Source organism: Babylonia areolata, chromosome 35 (genome assembly GCF_041734735.1).
Source record: "Babylonia areolata isolate BAREFJ2019XMU chromosome 35, ASM4173473v1, whole genome shotgun sequence".
Lineage (NCBI taxonomy): Eukaryota > Metazoa > Mollusca > Gastropoda > Neogastropoda > Buccinidae > Babylonia > Babylonia areolata.
Window position 1 is genome coordinate 14,520,046 of NC_134910.1, and position 9,385 is coordinate 14,529,430.

Below are 9,385 nucleotides of genomic sequence, written 5' to 3' on the forward strand. Positions count from 1 at the left end.
TGATACTCTATGCCTTAACCCATCTATGTTGTCATTTGAATATTATGACACGATTCTGGTGTGTTTATATTTTTGTATGTGTGTCTGAAAACTGCTAATTTGGATAACAACTTATAAGCTTTTGTGGTTTTCGGTTACTCTTATACCATCCCCCCCCCCCCCCCCCCCCACACACACACACACCCTCCGCCCCCCAACCCTCCCCCCCCCCCAGCCCCCTGCGGGTTTTATTGAAATGCAATCATCATTATTTATTTCATAAAGAAAAAATTATCATTTTGAGATCTTTTTGATGTTTTGTATGATGATTTTGCGTCTGTGTCCACCCCCTCCCCCCCTCACCCACTCTCCCTTCTTCCACCCCCACACCCCTGGCCCCCTCAAATCTTTGGGCTAATTTTGGCATCTGCTCATGTGCTGCTGTGTGTTTGGGTGGTGTGAGGTGAATTTCCCCCCTGTTTTTGTTTCCTTCTGACCGTGCACTTAGACTGTGTGTGTGTGTGTGTGTTCATCAATTTGACATGATCTGTCCTCATTGTGTGATTTTAGAAAGAAAGAAGAAAAAAAAAATCAGAAACAAAACTGTACAAACTACGTAGGAGCAAGAACCATGTATGATATGACGATGACAACATGGATACTTACATAGCGCCTATCTTGGGTTAGAGACCAAGCTTTCAGCGCTTTACAGACATAGAGTTGTTGGCGCAACCAGGCTGCCCACCTGGGTAAGAGCCGACTGACAGCTGCCGTTTGGTGCTCATCATTCGTTTCCTTGTGTCATTCAGTCAGGTTTCAGTCACGCACATGTGCACACATACACTCATGCAGACATGTAACTTCTTTTTTTATTTATTTATTTATTTTTTAAACAATATAAACTGAACTGTTCACCTGGACTGTGAAGCAAACTTTCAGATATTTCTGAACAAAATATATCAAGAAATTATCAGCAGCATCTTTGGACGGATTTTTTTGTTTTCTATTTGATTGGTAAGGTAGGTATACAAGGCTTGAAAGCCTCACATTCCAAAAGTGTACATTGTATTTGAAAGTTGTCCTTCACAGTAGCATGTGACATGTTTGTTATATTTAGTTTTAAACGCATGGTGTGCGTGTGTGTATGTGTATGTGTGTGTGTGGTAGCTCTTATTTCCACCTGTGCATGACCTGCTGTTAATCACACTCTAAAGACGCATGATACAATTATGTATTGTGGGTGTTTTGTGTATATGTGCCTGTGTGTGTGTGTTTTTCGGACAGTATGGAGGGGTGGGGTGAAGAGGGTCGCCTGTGTGTGAGTGTGTCTGTGTGTGTCCAGGGGTTGTCAGGGGTGCAGGCCTCTGTGTGTATGTGTGTGTGTGTGCGCACACACACAAAATGAGCAGCTGCATGTACTGGTAATAGAAAAGGAAATGTTGTTGTTGGTTTTTTTTTGGGGGGGTGGGGTTGAGTTTGCATGTTAGGGGTTGGGATGGTTTAGCTGGGAGTGGAGTGCAGACAGCTGTGCCATTACATTATTGTCTTTATTTGATTATTTATTTCACTTACCCGTACAAAGCAGTCATTGCCTTGTGTGATCTAATGAAGACTTGAGACTGATGGTGGGCATGGGGTAAGTCCGTTGATTGCAGTGCCTGTTCGTGTGTGTCGTTAGCGCTTTGTTTCAGGTGTGTGTGTGTGTGGTAGTGCAAGCAGTGTGAGGTAATGATTATAAAAATTGACGTTAAGAAAACCCCACCACCAGACCCTTGATCATGTGAGAATGTTCAGTATTGGCCAGAGATTAACTCACTCAGTACGGCCAGTCCTCTCTTCTCCTCTACACAGACCCCTCGGACGTCCAGTGGGTGTCTGAATGACCCAACCTTTAGCTTCCGTCGTCAGAATTGTGGTATTTGTCAACATTCACCTCTCCAGTATAAGAGCCTTCCGCTTGCAATATTTTGATGATGGTAACTGGGGTGAAACGCTGTTAACGTAGTCTCTTTCGCCGTTCGTATGGAGAGAGTTAAAAGGTGGGAGCAGAGTAAGGAGGAGGTGGGTGAGGGGGGAGATGTGGTTACCATGGTTTCCTGAGTGCAGTTTGTACACACACAGCTTGACTTGGTAGCTTCTTCAGGGTGTGTGTGTGTGTGTGTGTGTGTGTAAGGGGGGATGGGGAAGAGGGAGGCAGTGTGTGTGTGTGTGTGTGTGTAGTGTGGGGGAGACAGAAGAGGGATTGTTTTTACCTGCTGCTGTTAACTGCATAATGGCGTTCATTTGTTGAAGACTGCTCATGTGTGACTTTTTTTTTTGTTGTATCTTCATACGGTTATGTGAAAGACTATCAGCCTAGTTTGCTCAATGTTGAAGGACCACCACAGTGTAATGTCGTCATTTGATGGTGTTTGTGCTGTGCTGTGCTGTGTGATTCAAAAAACATAAAAAAGCTTTTATTTTCTTAATTTTTTTAACCATTGTTGACTCCATGGAGAAAGGGAAAAGAGGGTGGTCGGAGGTTGAGGGGTAGGGTGGGGTGGGTGGGAAAGTCTGACTTGTGCATTGACAGTATCACAGCTGTACACTGTATAAATCTTTAATATTGAGAAGGGGTATAGGTAAGGGGGGAGGGTAGAGGAGTCATTTTTGGCTATTGTTGATCCGTTTCTTATGACGCCAGATTGTGTACCCAATATAAAGCATTGATATTGAGAATGTGATGGGGAAGGGTGAGTTGTTCTAGACTGTAGTTGATCCATTTCTTATAACACCAGACTTGTGCTCTGAAAGTATCATCGCTGCACACGATACAACGCATTGATTCTGGGTAGGGGGAGGGAAGTCGTTCTGGACCATTATTGATCTGTGTCTTACAACGCCTGTCTGGTGTATTGACAGTATCGTAGCTGTACATTATATAAAGCATTCATATTGAGAAGGAGTATAGGGAAGAGGGGGGTAGGGAGTGTGGGAGGGGCGGAGTGGAGGAGTCATTTTAGACTGTTGTTGATCCGTTTCAGTCTAATATCATCATCTTAGATGAACAGACTATAAATAAATAAACAAACGTTGATCCGTTTCTTATAATGCCAGATTTTGCACTGAAAGTATCATTACTATACATGATGTAATGTTTTAATATTGGGAAGGGGGAGGGTAGTCATTCTAGACTATTGTTGATCTGGTGCATTGACAGTATCGAGCTATATACTGTATAAAGCATTCATATTGAGAAGGGGGTGGGGAAGTCATTCAAGAAGGGGGGTGGATGGGGGGATGTTCGACAGACATTTTGTTTATGTGTGTGTTGTAACACCGGACATGTGCATTGACAGTATTGTAGATTTACACTACTTAAAGCATCCATATTCAGAAGGGGGTGTGGGGGAGTTAGGATGTTCCATATTTGTTGATCTGTGTCTTAAAACACCTGATGTGTGCATTGACAGTAACAAAGCTGTTCACTACTTAAAGCATTCATATTGAGAAGGTGGTGGGGAATGTTCCATACATTTGTTGACCTGTGTCTTATAATGCCTGAATTGTACGGGCCTTGAGAGAACCAGAATTATAAAAAAAAATCATATTGGGGGTTTGGGGGAGATGTCCCAGACATTTGTTGACCTGTGTCTGATAATATCTAAACTGTGTGGGTGTTGAGAAAACCAGAATTATAGAAAAAAGTTCATATATGTGGTTTGAGGGGAGATTTCCAGAAATTTGTTGATCTGTGTCTGATAATACCTGAATTGTATGGGTCTTGAGACAATCAGAATTACAGATCATTCATACTGGGGGATGATGTCCCAGGCATTTGTTTATCTGTGTCTGATAATACCTGAATTGTATGGGCCCTGACAGAACAAGAACTATAAAACATTCATGATGGGAATGGAGTGTGGGAGGGCTCCAGACTATTGTTGATCTGTGTTTTTTTTATTTGTTAACGGCTGAATAGTATGGACAGAGACAGTGCCAGAACTAAAAACCATTTGTGTCTAAGTTCATTTAACAAACAAACAATGATGAAAATTGAACCTAGATACCGGGATATCCACCTGTCTTTTTTTTGTCTTTTCTTTTTTTTTTTTTTTTTTGTCAGCAGTGCAGCAGATGAATTGTTCTTTCAGTTTGGCTTTTGTGTTTGGTGTGGAACATTTTTTCAGACTGGTCTGTAAGAAGTCTGGTCACAGCTGTGGGTGTATGATAGTCATTCATGTCCAACTATGACCATCAGAACAGCAGAGGAAGCAGCGGCTGCCCCTACTATCCGGGCTAGAATTTGATTATAGTGGAGAGTCTTGCCCATGTTACATCCCCACCCTCTCGGCCAAGAGGGTTTTAGGACAGTTTGCACTGGGATGGTTCCCAAAAGGCCAACTAGCCACCAGGGCTGCAGCACGAAGAGCCAGTGCGATATTGCCTCCTAGTTTGAGAGTCATAGTCCTTCACAAAAGACTAAGCTGTAAATGATTTCCCATTAAATGATTTCCCATTGCGGTGGATTGATCATACGGCTCCCACTTTGCTGTTGGCCCAGCAGTAAGCTGAAGTCGATTTGTGATATAAGCTTAGGAGAACAGAAAAGGCCTCTCAGCTATGGGTAACCCTGTTCAATAAAGTCAAGTCTGAAGCCGTGGGTGGGAGAGGGATGTGCACGGAATATTGTGTGTGTGACTGTATTGGATTGGTTGATGGCCTTGTACTTGTTGGTTGGCCCTGTGTGTGGGCGGCCGAGCTTGTGAAAGCAACAATCATTTAACAAACGAATAAATGAACTGATAGCTTGTGGTAGCTGTAGTTGTGTGTGCGTATTTGGGTTGTAGGTTTGTTTGTGTTGGAAAGAGACTGAGAGCTGACTTGTTTGCATGCGCATATGTACATGTGTGTGTGTGTGTGTGCGTGGCGAACACACACACACGAATGCATGTGCATACACACATGCTTACCAACACACACACACACATGCACGCACGCGCGCCTACACATACACTTTACATAATCAATAACAGATCAATAACAAAATACACCATACTCAGGGTGACAGCATAACCACTGCGAAACACACTGAGACTGTTTTTTTTTCTCTCCATAAATTACTTTTTACACCTAAAGACCTTTTTTTTTGCCAGCCAAATTTTCTTTCATTTCTTTTCAAGTCTGTGTTAGTATCAGTGGAAAAGGAATGACTTTGTATTTCATGGAGTGATGTGTTTGTTGCTTGCACCTACCATGTCCTCTGTCTTGGGCTTTTTGTTTTCATCCGTTGTGAGCATTTTAGAGACCAGTGTTGCTGCTGACACACACACACTCTTCTCTCTCTCTCTCAATCTCTCTCTCTCTCTCTCTCTCTCTCTCACACACACACTCACTCACTCACTCACACACGCACACACATAATGTCTCCAATGCATATGTATGTATGTGTATATATGCCTTGTTTTTAAGAGGAGTGAAGTAGATAAAGGTTAAAAAGAAAAGAAAAAAAAGAGGTATTTTTGCTTGAAATAGGTAGACTTATTATCATTCATGTCCGTGTGATCTGTGTGTTAAAAATTTTATGCAGGTGTGGTGTAGTGTATGTGGATTAGTTCCCACACATTGACTCCTCCTTGAAACTGAAACTTTTGTATGTGTGTGTGTGTGTGGAGGGAGGGGGAGAGTGGATGGTGGGTATTTGTGTGTGTGTGTGTGTGTGTGGAGGGAGGGGGAGAGTGGATGGTGGGTATTTGTGTGTGTGTGTGTGTGGAGGGAGGGGGAGAGTGGATGGTGGGTATTTGTGTGTGTGTGTGTGTTTGCTCAAATGAGAGAGAGAGAGAGATTCTCCTAGCAAAGATATCAGTCATGTTTCCTCATGTTAAATGGAGCTGACATAATGCCCCCCACCACCCTCCTTACTTTACAGGTGTGGTTCTGTGCATTTTTTTTTTTTTTTAGTTTTTAGTTTTTTCATTATTCATTTTTTAAAGATTAATTTTTTGTGTGGAATGCCATTCCAAAGTATATTAATTAAATAAACCAGTCTGTTTCTGAATTAGTGTCTTGTCTTGTTTTTTTGTTTGTTTGTTTTTTGGTTTTTTTGTTGGTTTTTTTTTGTGGTCATTTCAAAAATCTGTCTGTTGTTGCTCACCCCCTCTGATAAATCACTTGGAGGAGGAAGATGGCGGAATGGTCAAGGCGCTCAGCTGCCAATGCAGAAAGTCTGTGAGGGTGTTGGTTCGAATCCTGCTCTCACCCTTTCTCCCAAGTTTGACTGGAAAATCAAGCTGAGCGTCTAGACATTCGGATGAGAGGATAAACCGAGGTCCCGTGTGCAGTATTGCATTTGGCGCAATAAAAAAGAACCCGTGGCAATGAGAATGTTGTCTTCTGGGGGAATGTCTGAAAAGGAAATCCACTGTGATAGGTACACAGATATATATAGGAACTCAAGGCCTGATGAAGCATGCTGGGTTACGCTGCTGGTCAGGCATCTGCCTAGCAGATGTGGTGTAACGTATATGGATTTGTCCGAATGCAGTGATGCCTCCGTGAGAAACTGAAAATGATGTAATAAGTTATGCATGCGTGTGAATGACTGGTGCGAAAGCGCTTTGATTTGTCTCTGCACAAGATCCAGCGCTATATAAATACCATTATTATTATTATTATTATTATTATTAAATCTCGTTTCTAAATTGGCCATGGCCTTTACTGAAGTACCTTTTTTGAGTTTGAGCTCATTGGGGTCACTCCCTACGGAGAAGGAAGGAAGGGTGGGTTGGGGGTTTGGAGGGGAGGGGCACTAATATAGATTACAAGAGAGTCCATTGGGAGTCTTCTTCTTCTTCTTGTCTTTGTTCTTCTTTCTGTTCTGCTTCTTCTTCTGTTTCTTCTTCATTCTTTTTCTTCTGCTTCTTCTTCTTCTTTTTTTCTTCTTCCTTTTTTTTTTTCCTCAAGGCCTGACTAAGGGCGTTGGTCTACGCTGCTGGTCAGGCATCTGCTTAGCAGATGTGGTGTAGCGTATATGGATTTGTCCGAATGCAGTGACGCCTCCTTGAGTAACTGAATTGAACTCTTTTTTTTTTCTTCTTCTTCTTCTTCTTCTTCTTGTGCTTCTTCTTACTATTCTTCTTCTTCTGTTTCTACTGCTGCTGCTGCTTCTTCTTTTTACTGTTCTTCTGCTTCTTTTTCTCCTTCTTCATTTTACTATTCTTCTTCTTCTGCTTCTTCTTTTTCATATTCTTCTTCTTCTTTTTACTATTCCTCTTCGTCTGCTTCTTCTTTTTCATACTATTCTTCTTCTCCTTTTTACTGTTCTTCTTCTTCTTCTGCTTCTGCTGCTTCTTCTTCTTCTGCTTCTACTTTTTCTTCTTCTTCATTTTACTATTCTTCTTCTTCTGCTTCTTCTTTTTCATATTCTTCTTCTTCTTTTTACTTATCTTCTTCTTCTTCTTTTTACTATTCTTCTGCTTTTTCTTCTTCTTCTTCTTCTTACTATTCTTCTTCTTCTTTTTACAATTCTTCTGCGTTTTCTTCTTCTTCTTCTTCTTCTTACTATTCTTCTTCTTCTTTTTCATACTCTTCTTCTTGTTTTTACTATTCTTCTTCTTCTTCTGCTTCTGCTTCTACTGCTTCTTCTTCTTCTTCTTCTTTTTGCTATTGTTCTGCTTTTTCTTCTTTCTTCTTCTTCTTTTTCTCCTTCTTCTACCTTAACCCAATGAAGAGTAATCCAGGCTGTCACCACACTGAAGAACTGTTCACCAGGTTTCTCCAGGTCTGTTGGCTGTGTGCGATAGCCTGCAAGAGTCTCTGCAAATGGTTTCCATGTCTGTTCTGAAATTTTATTTGATCTTTTATTTTGTTTTTAGTTTTTTGTCAGTCCATCTTTCTTCTTCTTCTTCTTCTTCTTCTGTTTCTCTCCATGCCTAGGGAGTAGGTGAGAGAATGCTATCATAGAAAGAGGGAGATGATTGTGTGTGTGTGTGTGTGTGTGTGTGTGTGTGTGTGTGTGTGTGATCATTGTTGTCATGTACCTTTCTCTGCTTAAACTGTTCATCATAGTAAAGGTCCTGTTTTGGGTGTTTGAAGGAAGATAGTTTGATAGCTTGCTTCCCCCCCCCCCCTCCCTCTCCCACTCCCTTCAAAGCTGTGGTTGTTGGGTGGAGTATCACCCACTCCCCTTAAAGCTGTGGTTGTTGGGTGGAGTATCACCCACTCCCCTCAAAGCTGTGGTTGTTGGGTGGAGTATCACCCACTCCCCTTAAAGCTGTGGTTGTTGGGTGGAGTATCACCCACTCCCCTTAAAGCTGTGGTTGTTGGGTGGAGTAATCACCCACTCCCCTTAAAGCTGTGGTTGGTTGGTGGAGTATCATCCACTCCCTCAAAGCTGTGGTTGTTGGGTGGAGTATCATCCACTCCCTTCAAAGCTGTGGTTGTTGGGTGGAGTATCACCCACTCCCTTCAAAGCTGTGGTTGTTGGGTGGAGTATCACCCACTCCCCTTAAAGCTGTGGGTGTTGGGTGGGTAGTCCCACTCCCTTCAAAGCTGTGGTATATCACCCACTCCCTTCAAAGCTGTGGTTGTTGTGTGGAGTATCTCCCACTCCCTTCAAAGCTGTGGTATATCACCCACTCCCTTCAAAGCTGTGGTTGTTGTGTGGAGTATCTCCCACTCCCTTCAAAGCTGTGGTTGTTGGGTGGAGTATCACCCACTCCCCTTAAAGCTGTGGTTGTTGTGTGGAGTATCACCCACTCCCCTCAAAGCTGTGGTTGTTGGGTGGAGTATCACCCACTCCCCTTAAAGCTGTGGTTGTTGTGTGGAGTATCACCCACTCCCTTCAAAGCTGTGGTTGTTGGGTGGAGTATCACCCACTCCCTTCAAAGCTGTGGTTGTTGTGTGGAGTATCACCCACTCCCTTCAAAGCTGTGGTTGTTGTGTGGAGTATCTCCCACTCCCTTCAAAGCTGTGGTTGTTGGGTGGAGTATCTCCCACTCCCCTTAAAGCTGTGGTTGTTGTGTGGAGTATCACCCACTCCCTTCAAAGCTGTGGTTGTTCACAAAGCTGTGGTTGTTGGGTGGAGTATCACCCACTCCCCTCAAAGCTGTGGTTGTTGGGTGGAGTATCACCCACTCCCTTCAAAGCTGTGGTATATCACCCACTCCCTTCAAAGCTGTGGTTGTTGTGTGGAGTATCACCCACGCCCTTCAAAGCTGTGGTTGTTGGGTCTTGAGTATCACCCACTCCCTTCAAAGCTGTGGTTGTTGGGTCGTGAGTATCACCCACGCCCTTCAAAGCTGTGGTTGTTGGGTCAGGAGTATCACCCACGCCCTTCAAAGCTGTGGTTGTTGGGTGGAGTATCACCCACACCCTTCAAAGCTGTGGCTGTTGGGTGGAGTATCACCCACTCCCTTCAAAGCTGTGG